We start from the raw sequence: 23,100 nt of genomic DNA, 5'->3' as shown, positions 1-23,100 counted from the left end.
CACCGGGTGCAACATCTGGGGGTTAGGGTTAGGGGGCGCAAATCCATGGGTTAGGGGGCGCAAATCCACGGGTTAGGGGGCGCAAATTACTTGCCTTGCCCCGGGTGCTGACAACCCACGCTATGCCACTGCTTCCCTTTTGTGGCAGCCTCATGCCAGGCAGAGGGAGGCGGGTGGCGCTGTGGGTAAAACCTCAGTGCCTAGGACTTGCCGATCGTATGGTCGGCAGTTCGAATCCCCGCGGCGGGGTGAGCTCCCCTCTTTCGGTCCCAGCTCCTGCCCACCTAGCAGTTCGAAAGCACCCCTAAGTGCAAGTAGATAAATAGGTACCGCTTCATAGCAGGAAGGTAAACGGCGTTTCCGTGTGCTGCGCTGGTGCTGGCTCGCCAGAGCAGCTTCGTCACGCTGGCCACGTGACCCAGAAGTGTCTCCGGACAGCGCTGGTCCCCAGCCTCTTAAGTGAGATGGGCGCACAACCCTAGAGTCGGACACGACTGGCCCGTTCGGGCAGGGGTACCTTTACCTTTATTTTACCATGCCAGGCATAACACGCACTTCAGCCTTAGAATTTGATCTTCACCAGTTTCTAAGGGGTTGCTTTACTGGGCAACGGTCAAATATGAGTTTCTCTTCACCATCTCCCACCACAGAGAATGCTGTAAAGAATTCATTTCGTTCCCCTGGAGTCTCCTTTCACAATCTCCCTTGTTGTTCTACTCCAGGGGTCAGCAAGGTTTTACCTGTCTGGGCCGGTCAAGTCCTGCGGATCTCTGTGGGCCGGATTGTGCGTGCACATGAACATGTTTGTGTGTGTGATTTCCGGCATCTGGGCATGCGCAGACGTGATGTCCGGCACCACGGAAGCAAATTCCTTCACCGCGCTGCGCCGGTTTAGCACAGCGCACGTGGACTCACCGAGTGGGTGGCTTGGTTTGGGGACAACTCGTGGGCTGGTTAAATTGCCCCCGTGGGCCACTTGCAGTGCATGGGCTGAGAGCCAGTGTGGTGTAGTGGTTAAGAGCAGTAGACTCGTAATCTGGTGAACCGGGTTCGCGTCTCCGTTCCTCCACATGCAGCTGCTGGGTGACCTTGGGCTAGTCACACTTCTCTGAAGTCTCTCAGCCCCACTCACCTCACAGAGTGTTTGTTGTGGGGGAGGAAAGGAAAGGAGAATGTTAGCCGCTTGGAGACTCCTTCGGGTAGTGATAAAGCGGGATATCAAATCCAAACTCTTCTTCAGGTTGCTGACCCCTGTTCTACTCCTTTCCTAGCTGACTTCCTACTCCTGATATATTTAAAGAATTGTTTGTCTATTTGTTTTTATGTCTCCAGCAATTTGCTTCTTCAACTCCTTCTTTGTGTGTCCTATCAACTTTAATTTGTTTTGCTAAAACGTTTGTGCTCCTGTTGTTTCTTTGCATCTGACAAGGGCTTTTAAAAGGAAGCTTTCTTGCCTTTCCTGGTTTCTCTGGCACTGTTGTTTAACTATACTGGCATTCTCTTGGACTGGTTCACTATATTTTAACTTCCTTTCTTAATAACTCCAAGGTTACTGAATGGATTCTACACCCATGACTCTCTCTCAGCTTGTTTAAATAATTGTCTTATTTCTGAGTTGTTTTTGAACCAAATGTGTTGCTGCTGAACCTTCTAGGCAATTTTCCATTCCCACATATTTACTGAATTTGATAATATTGTTCGACAACACTTACATCTCTGAGCTGAGGTACCACTCTGTATTAAATCAGAAATTGCTTTCCTCTCATAGTTTTCATGTTGAACGGTTGTGAGGCACATTGCTATATCATTCCTAGAAGTACTGTCTCTGTGTGTGAGAGATCTCAAGATATCAATTTATAAAGATTTATAAACCAAAAAACTCTCTAAGTGGTGTGCATAATAAAATTGTTGATGAAACACAGCTAAAACCCACAAAACTATTTTTAAAAAACCAAATATACACAAAATAATTATCATTAAAGTACTGACAAAAATGAATGTGCATTTCCATGTACATCCATGTGACTTTGTATTTTATATGGGGTTTTTTGGAAATAAAATGATAAAAGACACTTTTATAAAGTATCTTTAAAGTATTATCTTTTTTAAAACCACACTGATTTATTTATTTTTTAAATGAAGAACAGTGTAACAACAGAAGTAATGAATAACGTTCACGTACCGTAGTCCAGGCAAGCATAACTGAAGTCACCTATTATCACATTTTCACTTTGGGCAACTGACCTGATTTCTTTCTCCTGCCATTTCTACCAGCAATGATCTTGTGGTTGAATATGTTCCTTTTGAAGTTTCTAATTTATTGCTCTCAGTGCCCTAATCATCATAGAAAGTAGCAAAAGTGACCTGCTCTGTATACGTTCTGTGGATTTACACCAGGCTTCTTCAACCTTGGCCCTCCAGATGTTTTGAGACTACAGTTCCCATCATCCCTGACCACTGGTCCTGTTAGCTAGGGATCATGGGAGTTGTAGGCCAAAAGCGTCTGCAGGGCCGAGGTTGAGGAAGCCTGATTTACACCCAGAACTAACTCTCTCATTGATTACCTATGATCCACCATGTCTCATAGTCCCACTCTAACTTTCTTACCTTCTAATACCAGGAACTCTTAACTCATCTTATATACATATATAACCAGGTTGGTTCTCCCTGCAGTGCTTTACAGAATCATAGAATCATAGAACTGTGGATTTGGAAGGGACTACAAGGCTCATCTAGATGCATGCAAGGGATAGGACTCTGGCAGTGAGATTTGTCTACTTCGGTATTCTTTGAGGAGGCAACCCACTCTCACACTCTTCCATTCCAAAAGTGAGTCACCATCCAGCTTGTCTATACAAGCCCACTTGGGGGACACAGAACAAGATAGGATCTTAGAGTGATCGTGGCAGATCTATTATTCAAAATCAGAAATGTATCTGGACATAGGAGCCAACTCCAAGGGGCAGGATCCCTTTGCTGCCCCCCATAAAATATTTGAGGGCGCTGAGCCCCCCCCCAAAGTTGTTGGACATTACCATTTGAATAGTATGTGTGCACCATGCCATTTGATTGATTATGCAGGGTGGGGTTTACCTGGGCCCCCCCAATATTTTAGTCAAGTTGGCACCCCCTATCTAGAGGTACATTTGAACAAAAAGAGGCTTCTAAGTATCCTAGAGGAAATGGAGACTTTACATAGGGGGTTAAAGTATATTACATACATTAGATTAGGCAGTATCTAAATTATACTCAAAGTAGACCCATTGGAATCAATATACCGTACCTACGTTCATTATTTTCAATGATTCTCCTCTGAGTATGTCCAATGCTGGATATCATCCTTTATCTCAGTAAGGGCTCATTCACACTTCCACTTTGCCCACCAATTTTCAGCCAGGAAAATCTGCTGTTTACTGAATCAGAACAAAGGTCAATAGGTTTTTTTCCTGTGGGTTAATGTTTGTTCCGATTCAGTGATAAATGGCAGGCTTTCCCAGAGAAAGTGGCAGGGCAAACAGAAAACCGCTTGGACCCGTGCCTAAAAAGTGTGCAACAAGAAAAAATTACCCTGTCAGATCCATGCTTTCTATGTACATGACAAGTGGTAGTGTGTTATAGCCCCAACTGTGGTAGTGTGGTATAGCCCCAACTGCTATACCAATAGCGACTCAGGAAAATTGAGTCAGTGTTATTTTCCCCATACTACAGGTGAAGAACTGGGGCTTAGAGAAAATGTAGCCTGCCCCAAGCCCGCCTGGTGAGTGGCAGAGGTGACATTTGAACCAGAGACGTCCTGGGTCACACAGCTTCATCTCCCAGGCACTCCATGACATCAGGTCTTGCAAGCTCGGTGGAAGCAGCAGCGGCAGATGTGAGCCCATATGTAAAAGCCATGTGGATGTGTCCTGAATCTAAGCAGATCAGCTGATTCAGAACAAAGAAGAGCCCTCAGAAGCTCTTTATATCATACCAAAATAACAGTGTTTGATTGAACAGATCCTATAAAGACAACAGGTTTCTTCCTTATTTGGTTTATTATTAGCTTAGTGATAAAGTACTATGTTGGCCAGTTCACTCAGTAGAGGGTTTGTTTGGTCTCTTTGTGTGGTATTTATAGCCTGGTCTGGTTAATGTCAATCTTCACTTTATTGGTAGTCTCTTAAATCCTGAAATTTTACCCAGACTTTTACTAATAAACCAAATCTTTGCAGAGAAAAGCTATATATGCTCCCAACATAGCCAGTGAAATCCTTCAAGAAAGAACCTTTAACATATGTCTTTTCAACCTGTGTATGGTTATATTTCATCGCTATTCTTTCCTTGCTCGGTAGGGACAGGAATTCAGTTCTCATTTTTCATTCCGCTGAGGTCTTGACCATTTTCATTTATATGCATAAGACCCTTTTGTTGCACACCATCAGGGATTTTTTTTATTATTAGTTTCCATTGTCAACAAGAGACAAAAGAAACAAACAAAGCATAAGAATCCACGTACCAGCAGAACAATAGGATTTTTTTCCCAGCTACATTCTTTAATATTTGTTATTCGGTGGAGCAGTATAGTTGTGGTTCCAGTGAGAGAGAGATTAACATTTCCAACACTATACATTAGTTTCCCTCCTCCCCCCATTACATTTGTATCCCATCTTTCCTCCAAGGAGCTCAAGACAGCATACATGGCTCTCCTCCCCCCAGTTTTATCCTCACAACAACCCTGTGAGGTAGGTTGATCAAGGAGGTAACGATTGGCCCAATGTTACTCAGTGAACTTCATGGCTCAGTGAGGATTTGTACACAGGTTTCCCAGTTCTTAGTCCAGCACTTAACTACTACATCACCTGTTAGCGTACCAACATTGCATTGCTGTATGACAAAGGAACCAGGTTAAATCTGAGACAGAGGTGTCTGTTTTCCAAGTCATGGCTGAGACCTGAAATATGTTAATTAATAATACCAACAGAAGCCATAAGCATGTGAAGTGCATCGTATGTATGACAGCAAGGCTCCCAGAAATACTAGCACCTATTGCCTCTCTTAAATATTTCATTCCCACCGGCAGTAACTGCACAATAGTTCTGTTGCATTGTTGTTCTTGCATTTTTGTATAACCACTGCCTTGCCAGGGCCACATTCAAACTTCCCTTTGCTGAGATGGTTCTAGAGGTCATAATGGAACATAGTGGCAGAGGCAAGGGGACAGGTTGTCTCACACCATTTCAGCTCTTTATAAGCCACAGACAGTGAACCTTTTTCAAACCAAAGATTGCATTCCCTTCTGCGCAACCTTCCACTGCATGTCAATGGTGGGCAAGTGAGAGGAACAATGAATATACATTTTACATTAGAACAGTCATCTAGTTTTGACACACACAGAGACACACACACCCTACCTGTAAGTAAGAAGCATTATCAAAGTTTGAGGACCTTTTCCAGCCAGGAATGGGGAGAGCACATGTACCCCTTCCTCTTTCTCCAGGAATAGCTGAATAAAACTATAGCATCTGCTTCTATGGAAAAAGCATGCACAGTATACCTAATCCACCTTTCCATCCAGAATAAGCCCCTGGGAAGCTCATAAAACTCTTAATGTCTAAGATTGGAGTTAGCGCCTTAAATTCAAAGGAAGTAGGATACATCAAGGATTGGGTTAATAAGTTTCAGCCTCCTTACAACTTCTATTTCCTACCCCGTCCCCACAAAGCACTCAAACGGACAAGGAAGGTTTTTTTTGGGGGGGGGAGGGTTGCTACTCCACAAAAGAAGCACATCTGAAGGTGGACCTACCCATCTGCAACTGTTACAGCCTTCTCGGCAAAGAGGGTGTGACTTGGTGATTTATTTATTTTTAAAGGCTCCCCTGGACTAAAAGTTGGAAACCCAATGGGAGCACTATAATTAGTTTCTGCCAATGAAATTTACGCATGAGGTTCTTCCTAGGTTTCCCCTCCCTCCCCCATAAATGAAAGCACCATCATGACATTCGATAGATGTACCAGTTCCCCCTCCAAAGAAAAAAATCCTTCCCCCCTCCCTTGACTTTCATTTTGTTTCTTTCCTCCTTTCTGATGTTACTATGTATAGCAGCAGCTATGGGAAACACAATATATTGGACCTGTGTGAGTTCTCTTCTTTGTTCTGGAGGCTGTGGAAATTGTGGCTGTGCTTATCTCGCTGAGTAATGAGCTCCAAAGCCTCGCCTTTGCTGGCGAGAAAGCCCTGCGTCTTGTTCTCACAAGCCTCGTTCTCACCCTTGAGCTTGACAGCTTCATAGTTTCCAAGGAACAGACTTGCAGAGGGAGGCCATCACAACAAACAGAGGGGTCTCTTTGAGCTACCTCACACCAAATCCCAAAGAGAGTCTTAAAGATTAACGCCACGTCCTTGAAAGTGACCTGCTATCAATGGAGGGAGCGTAGGCCTGGGCCGGCATGTTCTCGGGGGGCTGGTGTTGCTGAGATGGAGGCCTGCTGAATTTTACACTAATTGAAGCTTTTACTGGCCAGCCCTCATATTTGGTCTACAAAGCTAGGCTGGTCCAGTCAAGAGGTCATAAAGGTCCTCAGAGCTTTATCTTTTGACCCTGGGGCATTCCAAGTGCCTTTTGACTCCAATTGACTTTATAGCCATAAATGGAGTCGGTGAGCATTTGGGATGCACAGTGAGAGCTACAGCTGGGCCTTTGTTTTGTTCTTGTAACAATCAGAAGAAGATGCAGCTCCATGGCTTAGTTTAATACAGTGGTACCTTGGGTTAAGTACTTAATTCGTTCCGGAGGTCCGTTCTTAACCTGAAACTGTTCTTAACCTGAAGCACCACTTTAGCTAATAGGATTTCCTGCTGCCGCCAGGCCGCCGGAGCACGATTTCTGTTCTCATCCTGAAGCAAAGTTCTTAACCCGAGGTACTATTTCTGGGTTAGCAGAGTCTGTAACCTCTGAAGCGTATGTAACCTGAAGCGTATGTAACCCGAGGTACCACTGTAGTCACTTTTCAACATCCTTTAGATTTTTTTTTTATAAGATATTTATTAAGATTTTCAGAATATTACAAAATAAAAAAAGAAAAAAGAAAAATACAAAATAAAAATGGTTAAAAACAATTCATTCTTTCAATTACTTATCTTTCATTTGCTTATTTCCCGGACCTCCTCACACCTCCCTTTTTTGTATTCCAGTTCAGTTTGTTAGTTCAGCAAATCCCTCCCCTCTTTGTATATCCTAGTCTTTAATCATAAAATATTGTAACATTAAATTTTTACCTATTAATAATCAATTTTTTCATATTCCCTTATAACATTACAGCTAAAGACCACTTAGTTTCTATCCAACATCATTCTAGCATTCATTAATTTTGCAATATTTCTGTAAATAGTCTTTAAACTTTTTCCAGTCTTCTTCCATCAACACTTCTCCCTGGTCTCGGATTCTGCCAGTCATTTCCGCCAATTCCATATAGTCCATCACCTTCATCTGCCATTCTTCCAGAGTGGGTAGATCTTGTGTCTTCCAGTACCTTGCAATAAGTATTCTTGCTGCTGTTGTGGCATACATAAAGAAAGTTCTGTCCTTCTTTGGCACCAATTGGCCGACTATGCCCAGCAGGAAGGCCTCTGGTTTCTTTAGAAAGGTATATTTAAATACCTTTTTCATTTCATTATAAATCATCTCCCAGAAAGCCTTGATCTTTGGGCACGTCCACCAAACGTGAAAGAATGTACCTTCATTTTCTTTACATTGCCAACATTTATTATCGGGCAAATGATAGATTTTTGCAAGCTTGACTGGTGTCATGTACCACCTGTATATCATTTTCATAATATTCTCTCTTAGGGCATTACATGCCGTAAATTTCATACCAGTAGTCCACAACTGTTCCCAGTCAGCAAACATAATGTTATGTCCAACATCTTGTACCCATTTAATCATAACAGATTTCACCATTTCATCCTGAGTATTCCATTTCAACAGCAAGTTATACATCTTTGACAAAATCTTAGTTTTGGGTTCTAAGAGTTCTGTTTCTAGTTTTGATTTTTCCACCTGGAAACCAATTTTTTTGTCCAAATTATAAGCCTCCCTTATTTGATAATAGTGAAGCCAATCTCACACTTTGTCTTTTAATTTCTCAAAGCTCTGCAATTTCAATTTGTCTCCTTCTTTTCCAAAATTTCCCAATATTTCGGCCATTTGGCCTCCATATTGATCAACATCCTTTAGATTTTATTGGCCAAATGTGATAGTGGCTGATTAGGTGCTGGGGAACTCATATTAAAGGCACTATTTGTGTGAATACTGTACCATGCTCTCTGGTACTATTGCAGGAGGTTGGACTAGATGGCCCTTGGGGTCCCTTCCAACTCTATGGTTCTATGAAATTGGCTTGGTAGGCTTGGCACATGGAGTTGGGTCAAAGGTGCCCTTCCAATAGCAGAAAGCCTCTTCCACTCAGTTTTGTACCTCCCAGACTATTACATAGATTGGAATGAAATTATCCTTCAGATTTCACATTTCTCTTATTATTATTTTTTTAAAAATAACGTCTTTGTATCTGAGATAAAATACATTTAGAAATAGGTATGTTAAGATAAATTTTAAAAAAATGTTTTTATATATTAATTTCCCATATGGATTTTTCTTTTTTCTTTTTCATCCAGATTAATGCAGAACTGGAAGGGGACAGACTTACTGTTGTGAACCTGAGAGGAGATACCCATGTAGCGGAGGTTGTCCTCACCACACAGAGATGGTTTAAGGTCCAAAATAGCTTACAGCTACAAAAGGTTCTAGATGTTGATATATACAAACAGCTTGTTGGCTTTCCGGTTACAGATACAGTATATACAAGCACAGGGATATATCTGTTGCTCCAGCTTCAAGATATAACACAGACTCAGACTCATGGACAGACTCACTGACTGACTAATGAGCTGACATGTCTTAATCACTTATATAGATGGCACTGGGCTTTTGCCATAGCAGCCAGCTTGGCTGACCTTGCACTTGTTGGCTTATCTCATACACGGGGTGATTTGTGCCCACAAAGGAAATTGACCCTTCCCCATGTTCAGTTCCTCTGACACTTATGAGTGCGAGGCTGATATGGACTAGGAAGAGACTCTTCCATCCCTGCTTCAATCATTAGTGGCACTAAAGCAGAACTTCCCTTGAATATCTCTAACTTTAGAGGAGGCACACACAGTGAGAATCACTTAAAGTACATCCTGGGCTCAGACAGGAGTGCTCTGATGGTGTTTCCTGCTTGGCAGGGGGTTGGACTCGATGGCCCTTGTGGTCTCTTCCAACTCTATGATTCTATGATTCTATGATTCTATGAACTATTATTCCACTTAATTGCCAAATGACCTTCCATACAAGTTACAAGTATAAAACCCCAAAATATAAACACATGCTTTTTACAATAAAATATAAACACATGCTTTTTACAATAAAACAATTCTATCAAAACTTTGAAATAAACATCTACAATTTTAAAAGTGCAATAAAGCAAGCCCACTAAACAGCACAAAACAGTTACACTTGAAATTAGAACAATCAAAACAGGAGGTTGAGGTCACAAGATCAGAGGAATGCTTGTCTAAACTGATACATCTCCAAGAGCCGGCGGGATGCCAATACAGATAGGGCTTCTTGTATTTCAGCAAGGCAGCAGTTCCACAACACTGATGCCACTAGTGAAAAAGCTTGTATCCATGTTATCACAAACTGGTAATTATCAGGCCGTAGCAAAACTAACTGGATTACATTTATTGATCTTAATGCTTTTACCAGGCAATAGAGGGGAAGTCAGTTTTTCAGATAACATGACACTTTCAGTTAGATGTACTAAGCATAGGGTGGGGTTTTCCCCATTACTGAGTGTTGCTGCTTCGTTGTTGATTAACTGGTCAAGGTAACTGATAGTAATAGTAATAGCAATAGTGTGTGCATGGACACTGTTAGTTCAAAGACCATGAAAGCACATTGTTTCATTGTTTTCTGTAAATCTTGCATATGTTAGGCAGGATAATGACTTTCGTTTACACTGATGGATCTTTAAAATTTATCAATATTGTTTGAAATGTCTTGCCTGATGCAAGCCTGCATACATAAAAGCTAGCAAAGCTTTGTGATTTGATCCAATTTGCATGATTAAAGCTGGAGTCTTAAGCAGAGCTGGAAACGGAACTCTGCTGAAATCCCCAGGAGACTTCTCAGTAAATACTTACAGGATTCTGTGACAACAGCCCAATCCTAACCCTCTTTATGCAGAAGGCAGCCCCATTGATTTCATTGAGGCTTCAGCCAATGTGTACATAGGATTCTAGCAATCTAGCCCCAAGCTATCCACATTTACTCAAAGGTAAATCCTGTTAAGTTTAAATTATTCCCAAGTCACTGTGCACTGGATTTCAGCCTGGGACTTAGTTGGGAGTAAACTTTAGGGTTACTGCAACCTAGGGGCATTTGCTTGGGTGTGAGCTCCCTTGAAGTTGGTGGCCCCTTAACTTCTTCTAAGTAAACATGCATAGGACGAAGCGGTCTGTTTTCAGCCCAGCAGTTTTATGGTTGCAGAAGTCTACAGCTATAATGGCGTAAAACCTAAATTCTACAAGTCGAAAATGTCAGCTATTTGAAACAGTTTTAGACTCCATAAAAAAGTACGTTCTCTTCATGTTGACATTTTGCAGGCTTTAACCATTAAACTGCTCTGACGCTGAATTTCACTCCCTGGTTGTTCTTCCAATCAGCAAAATCCCTGGTCCATTTCTGTATTTACATGCATAGGACTGTTTGCATATTTGAAGGGGCAGGGGGAATGAGCTTTCAAAGAGTTACACACACTATTAAGCTGGCCAGGTTAGCAGACCTTAATGTGCATATGAGTAATATAAAAATGGGGGCAATAAAATGTGAAATATGGTAGTCTAATATAAAAACATTGCTAGCAACGTTGTGCTTTGGTTTTTTACTGAAATGAATGAAACTTGTACTTTGATCTCGTGAGTCAAACCAGTACAGCAGCTACCACTGGCTTGGCTGTGTCCATGCTTTCTCCCTGACTCTATGAAGCTTGCCAATGTTGTTTTGCCCCAGAGGGGCAGAACCAACTCCTTTGCATGGCATACAGGGGGCTATTTTCTGCTCCGTAGAGTAGCTGTTAAACAGAGCTTTTAGTTACAAAATCCTTCATGGTCTGGTAGTTACTTATGTTTGAGAAAGTTTGTGAACATAGGATCTGCCTTATGTTAAGTCAGACCACTGGTCCATCTTGTTCAGTTTTTCCTGCACTGATTGGCAGAAGAGACTGTCAAGCCCTACCTGAAGGTGCCTGGGAATGAACCTGGGACCTTCTGCATGTCAGCCAGATGCTCTGCTACTGAGCTACAGCCCTTCTTATAGTGGTAATTGGTAGGGGAGGGAGCACACAAAGATGGGATGCCTGACCCAAGCAGTCCAAAGTTGCACAGCCCAGAATAGACTGGACTTTGTGGCTTTCCTTGCACTCCTCAAAACAGGACCTACCTCAAATGATCTCACTATGAGATGTTAGAACTGTAGAGCTGCTTACAGGGGCTTCACAGTGGTTGCCCTGAAGCTGTGGAATGAGCCCTCCTTAAGGTATACAGATGGAATAGAAATTGCAACTTGCAATTCCATTTCGGTTGGCTTTGGCCAAAGTAGTTAGGTGATAGCAACTTCCCAGACATTGTTATCAAGTTTGTGCAAGGAGTCTGCAGAGGACCATTGCCCAGGACCCTCTCAGACCTGGCAGTGATGCTGGGTATATGCCCTGCATGTGGTTATATCAAGCTGCAATAGATTAACACAGATATGCTGTTCTTCTAACTGCTAACATACCTTCCAAATGATTTATTCAAAATGCTTCCGATCAAAAATTAAATTGAAATGATGTGTATTTTTTCTTTAAAACATAAAATGGGGGTGGGTGGGTTTGTATGAATAAAAATGTGAACATTTCCCCCCACCAAAAAAGCACCTTATTGCTGCTTTACCCAGTATGGGAGCCTATTGCTCAGTGGGATCCTATTATTTATCCGATGCCATCTAAACAGCCTGATTCCATCAGGGAGAGCTGGGAACTAGCAGTACTTCATTGACTCTGCTGAGAAATCAACTCCGCTAAGCTCCTGCTTGTGGGATGTATTATTACTAGAGCAGTCAAGTACAGTATTTTCCTGTTGCCTAGAATGGACCCACAGGGGACTGTGACTCCAGACAAGGAGGACTTCCTGTCATACCTGCTCTGGGGCTTCCTGTGTGTGACCAGGTAGATGGGCGTGACCCTAGCTGACCAGATAAAACGGCTGGCCACACAACCATCTCTCTCTTGGACTCTTACACTCTTACTCTTACACCATCACTCTCCTGACTCTTAGCCAGCGCATGGCTCAACCTTCACATAGGATGGAGTCCACAAGCAGAAAGTCTGAGATGTAGCTCAGAATTCTTTTCACTGTAACCACAAGATAAAGCCTGCCTTCAGATTACTGCTGTGAACTGAATGTGAGTAAAACTTTATTCTTATTTTTAAAGAACACTCTGTTGTGGTGTCATTATTTTAAGAGCGAAAGAAAAGGGGAAACTTACCCAGAACAATCCAGACTGGACAAGCGAGACTGGATTGCTTAATTAAAGGAGTCTAACAAATCATCAACTTGCTTCCAATAAGTTGCAAAGGGAATGTGCTCTGCTGTTTACTCACCAGCGTGAGTGAGGAGGGATAATATCAAAACAATATACCCTCTCCTACCTTCCTTAAAATTCCCACACTCCTACCATCAGTCGTCACCTGGCAGCAGTCATTCCATCAGGCTGCAACCAAAAAAGAGGTAGAAACTGTGTTCCATCAGCTTTGCTGTTAGAGCAGGTTCATTTAACTCCTCCCCAAAACCTGTTCAGGAGCATAGGAAGGCACCCTATATTACATCAGACCACCTACTTCAGAATTGTCTGCACTAACTGGCAGAAGCTCTCCATGATTTCAGAAGAGGCATCTCCTTGAGCCTTACCTGTAGATGCCATGGATTGAACCTGCATGCAAAGAAAATGCTTGACTACTAAGCTACATCCCATTTCCTCAGGGTTAAGTTAATAATTCCCTCCTCAGCCCTGTTTCCCCTCTTTTGTGCAAGTTCTTTTACACTGCCAGGCTGGAAGTGGCGACGGTTTCATTTTTATTAGCCCTTTCAGCTGAAAACTGGGGGTAAAGATATTTATAAAAAATACTAACTCAAGTCATACATGATTCTATAGTTTGGGCAACTTGAAATGGCTAGGTTATATATATATATATATATATATATATATATATATATACACACACACACTGCAAGGCAGTGAGGCATTGTGCCTTTTGTTGCCCTGTAAATATATATATATCTAAATTCTAAATATTATAATTAGCAGTGATTTCAAATGAAAGAGCCAGACACATTTGGCTATACCCTTTGGAAACAAGGAAATGTCCCTGGTTACGTGATCCCATTTTGCAAGGAGGGAATTAATCAGTGTTGCTACAAGTGCCTTTCCCCCTGGGCCTGCTGGAATGAAAGGCTGGCAAGGAAAGGGGTTAAGAAGTTAAGCCCAAGGGACAATGGAGGAGCAGCCAGAGAGCCATGTTCTTTTTCATGTGCATTGTTCGAGGGGGAAGGTCTGTCAGTCAATAAGGCAGATGGACTCTGACTCACGGGTGGCGATACAGGGAGTCTAAGCTTCGCCTGAGCCTTTCGCCTAGAGGCTGGCTCCTGCAACCAGATCCTGACAACCTCCCTGCAGCGCTGTGCATGTTTCACTAAGGCATGCCAATGGGATTAGCATCAGGCAGCAATTACAAACTCCCCTTTGTGTAGCCCGCACGGCTTTGATTTCTAAAGTCAACTAATGGTGTATTTCTGCTAGGACCGTCCTCTGGTTCTTGAGGCAGAATTCACAGTGGCTAAGCCTCCCTCCCACACCGTCTCCATCCTCCAGCAATCCTGGGTTTTTGATCAACCTACACAGTGTATATTCCCTGAGTTTCACAATTATTGACTCAGTGATTCAGTCTGAAATGGGAAGCCACACATCCAAAAAATTTGGAAGCATTTCAGATGGATGGATAGCTGTCTTATAGAGAGCCCATGTGGTGTAGTAGCGAGGTCTAAACCACTGAGCCTCTTGGGCTTGCTGATCTGAAGGTTGGCGGTTCGAATCCCCGTGATGGAATGAGCCCCCGTTGCTCTGTCCCAGCTCCTGCCAACCTAGCAGTTCGAAAGCACGCCAGTGCAAGTAGATAAATAGGTACCACTGCGATGGGAAGGTAAACGGCATTTCCATGCACTCTGGTTTTCGTCATGGTGTTCTGTTGCTGGCCACATGACCCGGAAAGCTGTCTGTGGACAAACGCTGATGACTTTAGCCTGAAAGCAAGATGAGTGCTGCAACCTTTGACTGGACTTAACCATCTAGGGGTCCTTTACCTTTACCTAGTGGTGAGAGTGTTGGGCAAAGACCTAAGAGACCAGGGTTCAAATCTATACTCGGGCATGAAGCTCACTGGGTAACTTTGGACAGTCGCTGCCCTCAGCCTACCTCACAGGGCTGTTGTGGGAATTAAATGAGGAGGGGGAGAACCATGAGCTCACTGGAGATAAAGAGGCAAATAAATAAAACTGAGTCAGACAAATGGTCCCTCTAGCTCAGTAGTAGCTCTCCAAGGTTTCAGGTAGGATTTCCCTACCTGGGACCTTCTGCATCCAAGTCAGATGCTCTGAGATGTAGCCCTTCCACAGCTTCTATGGTTCTCTAGGCTTTGCAAGGAGTGTGTCTGTCCAAAATCTGGGTTACATGAGATCGCTAATTTCTTCATGTTGAAGCCTGGAAGCTGCTGCTCATGGGTATTCCTGTGTGGATTGTGGCTCTTTAGGCATGATGACTAATTTTCTCTGGAGTAGAATCATATGCTTTTAAGTAATGATAATAATTAATTATATATACCCCGCCCATCTGGCTGGGTTTCCCCAGCCACTCTGGGCGGCTTCCAACAAAATATTAAAATACAATAGTCTGTTAAACATTAAAAGCTTCCCTAAAGAGGGCTGCCTTCAGATGTCTTCTAAAAGTCTGGTAGTTGTTTTTCTCTTTGACATCTTGTGGGAGGGCATTCCACAGGGCGGGTGCCACTACCGAGAAGGCCTGTGTTATGTACTGAGTTGAATAGGATCCAAAATGCAGCAGTCTGATTGGTCCTAGAACAATAGGAATCAGACTGCTGCATTCTGAATCCTATTGTTCTAGGACCAATCCGACTGCTGCATTTTGGATCCTATTCAACTCAGTACATAACACCCCTCCCCTCTAAGTTCCAGTCCTGCCCGGAAGGTAGCATTCATAGTCCTGTAACTTGGCTTCTTGCAGCAACGGAACCACCAGAAGGCCCTCAGCACTGGACTTCAGTGTCCGGGCAGAACGATGGGGGTGGAGACACTCCTTCAGGTATACTGGACCAAGGCTATTTAGGGCTTTAAAGGTCAGCACCAACACTTTGAATTGTGCTCGGAAAGGTACTGGGAGCCAATGCAGGTCTTTCAAGACTGGTGTTACCATTTATTCTAATGGAATGAGTTAAGCATATGTTTTCACCTACTAAAACAATGGGCCTTGAAAATCAACGGGCCTTGAAACTGTGTTCATTCAGTTGGATCATGTTGCAAGTTTATTTTGGTATGAGTTTTGGGGGAAGGTTGTTTTGTTTTAATGCTATATTTCTACAAAGATCCATCAGAGCTTATAATTAAGACACAGAAATACCCACTGATGTATTTATCCCATGGTATTTTGTTCTATTTCCTTTTAAAATGTGTGTGTCTTTTTCAACATAAGAGAACAAATGACAGTAGGAATACCAAACCTACCTTAAACCGGTAATTTAATCTGGGTTCCATAAAATAGAAGCGTTTCTGGAACAAACAAGTTGTTCTTCACAGCTTGGATGTATATGAAAGCTGTCACAAATTAACTATTTCAAAAGAAAATGTAAACAAGATCTTATTGCAACTCCAGAAAAGGAACAATAACATACTTCATGGTTTAAGAATGGGATAGCAGCCAATAGTCAATGTGCCTAAATTCGGTGTCTTAAGAAGTAAGTTTTGTTTCCCAAGTAAGCCATTAATTTCCAGGCGAAAGCTACCAAAAGCCACAAACCTATGAACCTAGAAATAAGCAACCAGGTTTTATTTTAGTATAGCTGTAAATGCATTTACCATAAGTTAATGTTTCCAAGGCTCTGTAGGCCATATTCATAACTCATATATTGCTCTACAATGTGCTGTATGTATCATTGCCCACCATTTCAGATGATGGTAAGGGAGGAACCATAGGACACCTTAAAATGTTGCATGGTCCAACTTATTTTCTTAGTCCTTTTAAAAAGCAAAATTATAGCATACCCTCTTGAAATTTATTATGCAATCCTTGGTGCATCTTCTGCTAACTAAAAGACCTGGAAATAGTTAATAGGGAGGCATGGACCGCAACTACTTTTGGAGCTCATAAACTTCATTTTTTTGTAAGGGGTCAAAGAAATACAGGACGAACCCTCACTTGCAAATATTATTTTTAGTTTAACCCTTAAGCTGCTTCCCTGAACCCCAAAATATACCCATTTAACCTTTTTCTATTGCACATTGATGGTTGTACAGATTTTGTTTTATGGTTTTGTTTTATGATTGCATTGTTGATATATAATAAAATTTCAAAACGAGAGAGAGAGGCTTAGATCCCCAACTCTTTCCTTTCCTAAACCGCATTTTAAGACCATGTGTGTCTATGAGGTTCCATTTTAAAAAGCAGCTGTCATCCTTTTTGTAGCTTATGCATCATGGGAAGATTTTCTTTCAGATTTTCCTTTAGTTTTTTTATGGCCTGTTTTGAACTCATCTCTATTGTCTTAGTGAACTCCCGGCAGAGTAATCAAAAGCCATTATTTAAGGGCTCTTCTCTCCCCAAATACCATGGATTTCAAATTTCAAAGTCATAAAATTCTGTTATGGTCCTTCTCACACAACCCTGAGAGAGGAGGTTATGCATATTTTAATGATTATGGACAAGAACAGCTATGGGTATATACCATCTCTTTTTTTCTTTCTTGTCCCAACAGGAAGCTTATTTAATCTCTTTCAAAGACAAGACAAGGGATAAATTACAAAATAGCTAAACAGAAACTCTCCCCCATCCCTGAAGTTTTATCTGCTGAAATATTCCCTGGAACTCAAGGTCATCCCTACCAATCAGCGGAGATGTCAACAGCAAATTTTTGACATCGAAAGAATGCTTGTCGTTTGAATTTCTGATTATATTAAGATAAAATTGGAGATGGGAGCATGCACAATTGGATTTTCCAACTCAGGCGCCAAAATTGGACTAGCTTTGGCGTGACTCAAAAGACTTGCATATCTCATTCCCACAGAAAATGTTCCACACTATCATAAGAACATGCAACAAGCCTGCTGGATCGTGCCAATGGCCTGTCCAGTCCAACATCCTAGACTGTTCTCACAGTGGCCAACTAGATGCCTGTGGGAAGCCTGCAAGCCGAACATGCCAGCACTTGGCCCACTTGCAATTCCCAGCAACTGGCACTGAAGGACATACTATCTCTGACAGAACAAAGCCATTGTGGCTAGTAGCCATTAATAGGCTTGTCCTCCATAAATTTGTCTAATCCTCTTTTAAAGCTGTCCAGGCTGGTGACCGTCACTGCTTCCTGGAGGAACAAATTTCATAGTTTAACTATGCACTGTGTCTTTTCTGTTTACCAGCTCCATCTGGTACGCAGGCTGAGAGCCTACCTGCCCACGGACTGCCTCGTCAGAGTGGTGCATGCTCTAGTTATCTCCCGCTTGGACTACTGCAATGCGCTCTACGTGGGGCTACCTTTGAGGGTGACCCAGAAACTACAACTAATCCAGAATGCGGCAGCTAGACTGGTGACTGGGAGCGGCCGCCAAGACCACTTAACACTGGTCTTGAAAGATCTACACTGGCTCCCAGTATGTTTCTGAGCACAATTCAAAGGGTTGGTGCTGACCTTTAAAGCCCTAAATGGCCTTGGTCCTGTATACCTGAAGGAGTGTCTCCACCCCCATTGTTCTGCCCTGACACTGAAGTCCAATGCCGAGGGTCTTCTGGCGGTTCCCTCACTGCGAGAAGCCAAGTTACAGGGAACCAAGCAGAGGGCCTTCTCGGTAGTGGCACCCGCCCTGTGGAACGCCCTCTCACCAGATGTCTAAACGAAATGTCTCAAATGCTGCAACCTTTCCTTATACGGGAGTTGCTCCACCCCTTGATTATTTGCAGGATTATCACATTATCGGCTGCACAACAAAGCTTTTTTAAAAGTCTCTGTGTTAAGACTAAGAAGCCGCATCGTGAAATATTCCTGGTACCCAAGTTTCCCTTCTTCCATTTGCATCTTCTCTCTTTGATCCCAAAAGCTTCAGCTACAGCAGTGATAGTGAACCTCTGGCCTGCCAAGAAGATCCACTTTCCCACCCCCCAGATGGCCAAACAAAGTGGCATGCAAAATTGTTGGAAAAGGCAGTCTGGAACTAGTTATCGTTCTATATCATTCTATTTTGAAAAGAATTTCATACTGTGTGGATTTCTCAGGTGACTCCACTCAGAATACAGGTGCAAGCACAAAAAGACCAGTGTATGTAGAATAGTTCTATTTGTTTTTTCTGTAAAGGTGATCTCATCAGCTGAGGCCTTGTTGGTTGGCACTGATGCATGACAGGGCCTTTTCTGTGGTGGGCTTAAGTTGTAGAGGTGTGCCTGTCTCCATCATTATTAACTTTCAGGAGGAATTTGAAACCTTTCCTGTACCCAAGGATTTGGTGGCTGAAGAATACTTTTCCTGGCAACCCCATGATCATTGGATGGAAGAATATTTTAAACCATAATTGTTTTAAGAATGTTTTTGACTGAAAGTGAAGTTCAAACTGTTGAAAATGTGTTGGCTTTGTTTTTATTGTTAAATTGTGTATCTGTTTGCCAACCCGGGCTCCTTAGGGAGGAAGGGTAGGGTATAAATTGAATAAATAATAATAAAACTACTAACAGTCTTGTACCCAACATTCCTTGGAAATTCTAAGCAACCGACGAAAGCAATGCAGTTTTGAAAGCTTCATTCTACCATCTTGTTTCAAAATGACATCCAGTTGTATCAAAGCATAGACCAAAACCTGCTACTTGATCTCAGGAACCGTCATGCAAAATTTGGTTACAATATCTTAAGAGGTGTTCAAACAATTTCCTGTAATATACTGCAGACAAGTGCTAAAACCACACTTGATTTAGCCAGAGTAAGTTGGAGAAAGATTACAGCCATGTCTCCTAAGCGAGGAAGAAATAACTTGACATCTAGTCCAGAGCATTTGAAACAGCTACCAAGGTTGACTGAAGAAGAGGAACGTACAAGAGGGCAGCATCATTGAACTGTTCACTTGGGTTATTGCCCATTCTGTGCCGTAAGCAATAGGGTAAATCCTGTCTTTAGCTATGCGAGATGAAAAGTCTATTTGAAGTTGGAGTCTGTGGCTCCCTTTTTCACAGTAAATTGACCTTGTGCAGCACTGCCAATGTCATAATGCTTGGCTTTATCTTGGCTGAGAGAAAGAAAAAAAACGCAAACTGCTTCTGCATGATTAGTTCTGCCACTTCAAACGTGTTTCTTCCGAGTCGGCTTCCACACTTGCTGCTAGAGATACATGCCACTGAGAAACTCTAATCTTCCTTGGAACGTCTGGGATTTCAGTAACTCTTTACTCACCAAGCTGAAAATGCAGGCACTCAGGGGACTCAGACAGAGAACTTTCAATAGTGTGATATTTATTGATTGATCAAAGGTATGAGTCAGATCTGTCTCAAAAATACACAAGGTTCTGGGTTTTTTTAAAAAAAAAACCTGCACAAACTTTATAAAGTAAATCAACTATCAGTTAAAACATAAAACACACAAGAACAGAATGGAACAAAGAAAATCCAAAACCAGTTGGAGAGTTAGGTCGTCAACTTGGGCAGCTGATTTTGGGTGTTAGGAAAGGGCAATGGTTCCAATTCTTTTTATTTTATTTTTTCTGCCCTCGCAATCCCACACACAATGCCACACACATTGTCATGCATGTTCATTTTACATGTTATGATGTCCAAAAGGACTTTTAACATTTAATGTGCCCAGTTAAAATTCCACATGCACAAGGCAGAGGAAATGTTTTACAGCCAGAGAGGTCTTTTTTCCCCTGAAAATGTCACTCAGATTTCTTTTAGGGAACTCAGCCCAATGAAATGATAAACCTTGGTTGCCTTTGTAAATCACATGTCTGCCTTCATTCAGAATCCATCCGTTGTGCCCTTCAAGTGCATCCAGACCTGGTGACTATGCAGCTTTATGAATTACTGACTTATAATGATTTTCCCTCTTTCTTGGGGAACTAGAGCAGCAGTAACAAGCTGAACATGACAAGTATTTAAAAATAAATTGTGCTCATTTCATGGGGTGAAATACACAGAAGGAGGAGGGATGAAGGCAGATGTGAAAGCTGAATGTTTTCAGTTATTTTTGATCACCAAAGGGCAGCGTTCACTCAAATGTTTGCAAGCTGGACTGAAAAGATGGAGTGCTTGCATTCATTTCTTTTAATGGGGCCTACACAGGCCAGGTGGCCAATCACCCATCAACACCACCACCACCCCAAAAAAGTACAAAAGAGGACACATAACATTTAAGTATGCTAATTTATTGCTATGGACCAGGGATAGCCAGTGAGGTGATCTGCTGTTAAACTCCAACTCCTATCATCCCTGGCTGTTGGTCAGGATTGCTAGGGCTAAGGGAAGTTGGCATCCAAGAACCTCTGGAGAGCACCAGGTTGGGGAATGCTGATCTAGAAATATTTACTGTAATTTACATAGAAATGGGACACGGGTGGCGCTGTGGGTTAAACCACAGAGCCTAGGACTTGCCGATCAGAAGGTCGGCGGTTCGAATCCCCGCGATGGGGTGAGCTCCCGTTGCTCGGTCCCTGCTCCTGCCAACCTAGCAGTTCGAAAGCACGTCAAAGTGCAAGTAGATAAATAGGTACCCCTCCGGTGGGAAGGTAAATGGCGTTTCCATGCGCTGCTCTGGTTTGCCAGAAGCGGCTTAGTCATGCTGGCCACATGACCTGGAAGCTCCCTCGGCCAATAAAGCGAGATGAGTGCCGCAACCCCAGAGTCGGCCACGACTGGACCTAATGGTCAGGGGTCCCTTTACCAATACATCTCATGAGAGTCAGAGGGGAGGACTCTGTTCAGGTGGCCAGTGTGCCTGCTAGGTCTGTTCTCCAAGTGTTAAGCATCAATGGGCAACTTCAAGACCCTTCCTTCTCTCCCTTCTTAGGTTTATTCATATTTAAACCAAACTTGGACCACTCAGTCCTTTACATAGAGGACTCTTTCAAACAGAGGACTGTCCTCTTTAAAGTAGGACACATGGACACCCTCTGTACCTGGAGGATTGCGGTCTGCAGGAGCTGAAAAGTTGGAGCCTAACGTGGTGAAAGCTGCTACCTGACAAAGAAGTCTATGTATCAAAAGATTTTGCTAACCAGCTTGACACATAAATGGCGCATGATGTCAGCTTCTATTAAAGGCTTTTGGTAAATGATGACAGCCCGAAGAAATAATGGTGTTTTCCAAGAAGAGAGCTTCAATTCGATTTTAGATGATATTACAAAATGTTATGAATGCGTCTCTCCCAGAACATGGCAATGAATAAACCGGGCCTGTGTAAGAACTAAACTACACTTTACTTTAAAATGCACTCTTTATAAAGCATGCTTAAACTTTCATTTTGAAGAAAAGGCAGCTGCCTCACCTCCCTTCCCACAGTCTGGAATGGGCTCCATTTCAGATAAGACCTCCTCCATGATTTCCTATCAGAAACACACACAGAGACACACACACACACACACACACACACACACACACACTGCCAGCTGCTACTTGCCTACCAAGGTGCTTATTATCGCTGCAAACGGCACCTATCCAGAAAGGGAGTGTGTTGTGGATTAGGGGTCCACAGCAACATTTTCTTCAAAATAAAAGTGACTGGTTTAAGCACAGGGGATTTTTTTGGGGGGGGGGGTATTGCAAGTGAATAAGATTACACTTCATCCCTTATGAATAAGAATGAGGAGGGAACAAAATAACATCCACCACAACAACCACAACACTCCTCAACTGCAACCACTCCTCAAAGTGGAAAATCATTTCTGAGATGTCCATGCTATACAGGTAAGTACAAATTCATTTATATATTTAAGCCATCGTAATCAGGAAGACCGTATTTCTCTCCTTGGTGTGGATAAGGAGTCCTGTAGGTTGTTCTGAAACATAAGAAATAAAGACCCACTAGATTGCATAGAAATGTTCCACAAGTTCTTTTCATTTCACAACATGAACTTTATGAGTTATCTTCCTAGCAGTTGCAAGGTTCCCAATGTTCTTTTACAATAGTTCAAGGGATAGGTCATGAAACAAAAAAATATGGATTGCTAGCTTATAACATGTACTTTGATCCTATCCTTGGCCCCTAACAAGCCATATGTTGAGGTCCACAGAAAACCTCATGACTTCCTAAGACTGGAAAAGGCTGTTGTTGCACACCACCCCTATCTCCAAGCGGTGGAAGATTGCAGGGGTTCCAGGAGATTAACCAGGGTTTGGTTTCTGTAGAAACTGTGGTGTCTTTATGATATATTGTGGAGACTCTGGGACATTCCTGACCTAGTAAAGCCTGCAATAAGGACTTGGCATCACAAGAATACTTTGGTGCTCAACACTCCACACTGAAGTGCTAAGTAGGGTCTTTGTGTTAAGCGGAAGGACTCGAATGGTGTGGATATGCTCAACGATCTAACTCCTACTTGTGGGTACGAAGGCCAATTGCCAGATAATGCCCTCATGTTGAAGACTTGTGTACAAACTGAAAGATTGAAGTGCACCCTTTCAGCACCAGGATTCGGTTCCAGTGGAAAACACACTTCTTTTTTTGTGAA

This window comes from Podarcis pityusensis (assembly GCF_964106645.2).
Source record: "Podarcis pityusensis genome assembly, chromosome: 11".
NCBI classification, from domain to species: Eukaryota; Metazoa; Chordata; class Lepidosauria; order Squamata; family Lacertidae; genus Podarcis; species Podarcis pityusensis.
Note: the sequence above shows the minus strand (reverse complement) of the source record.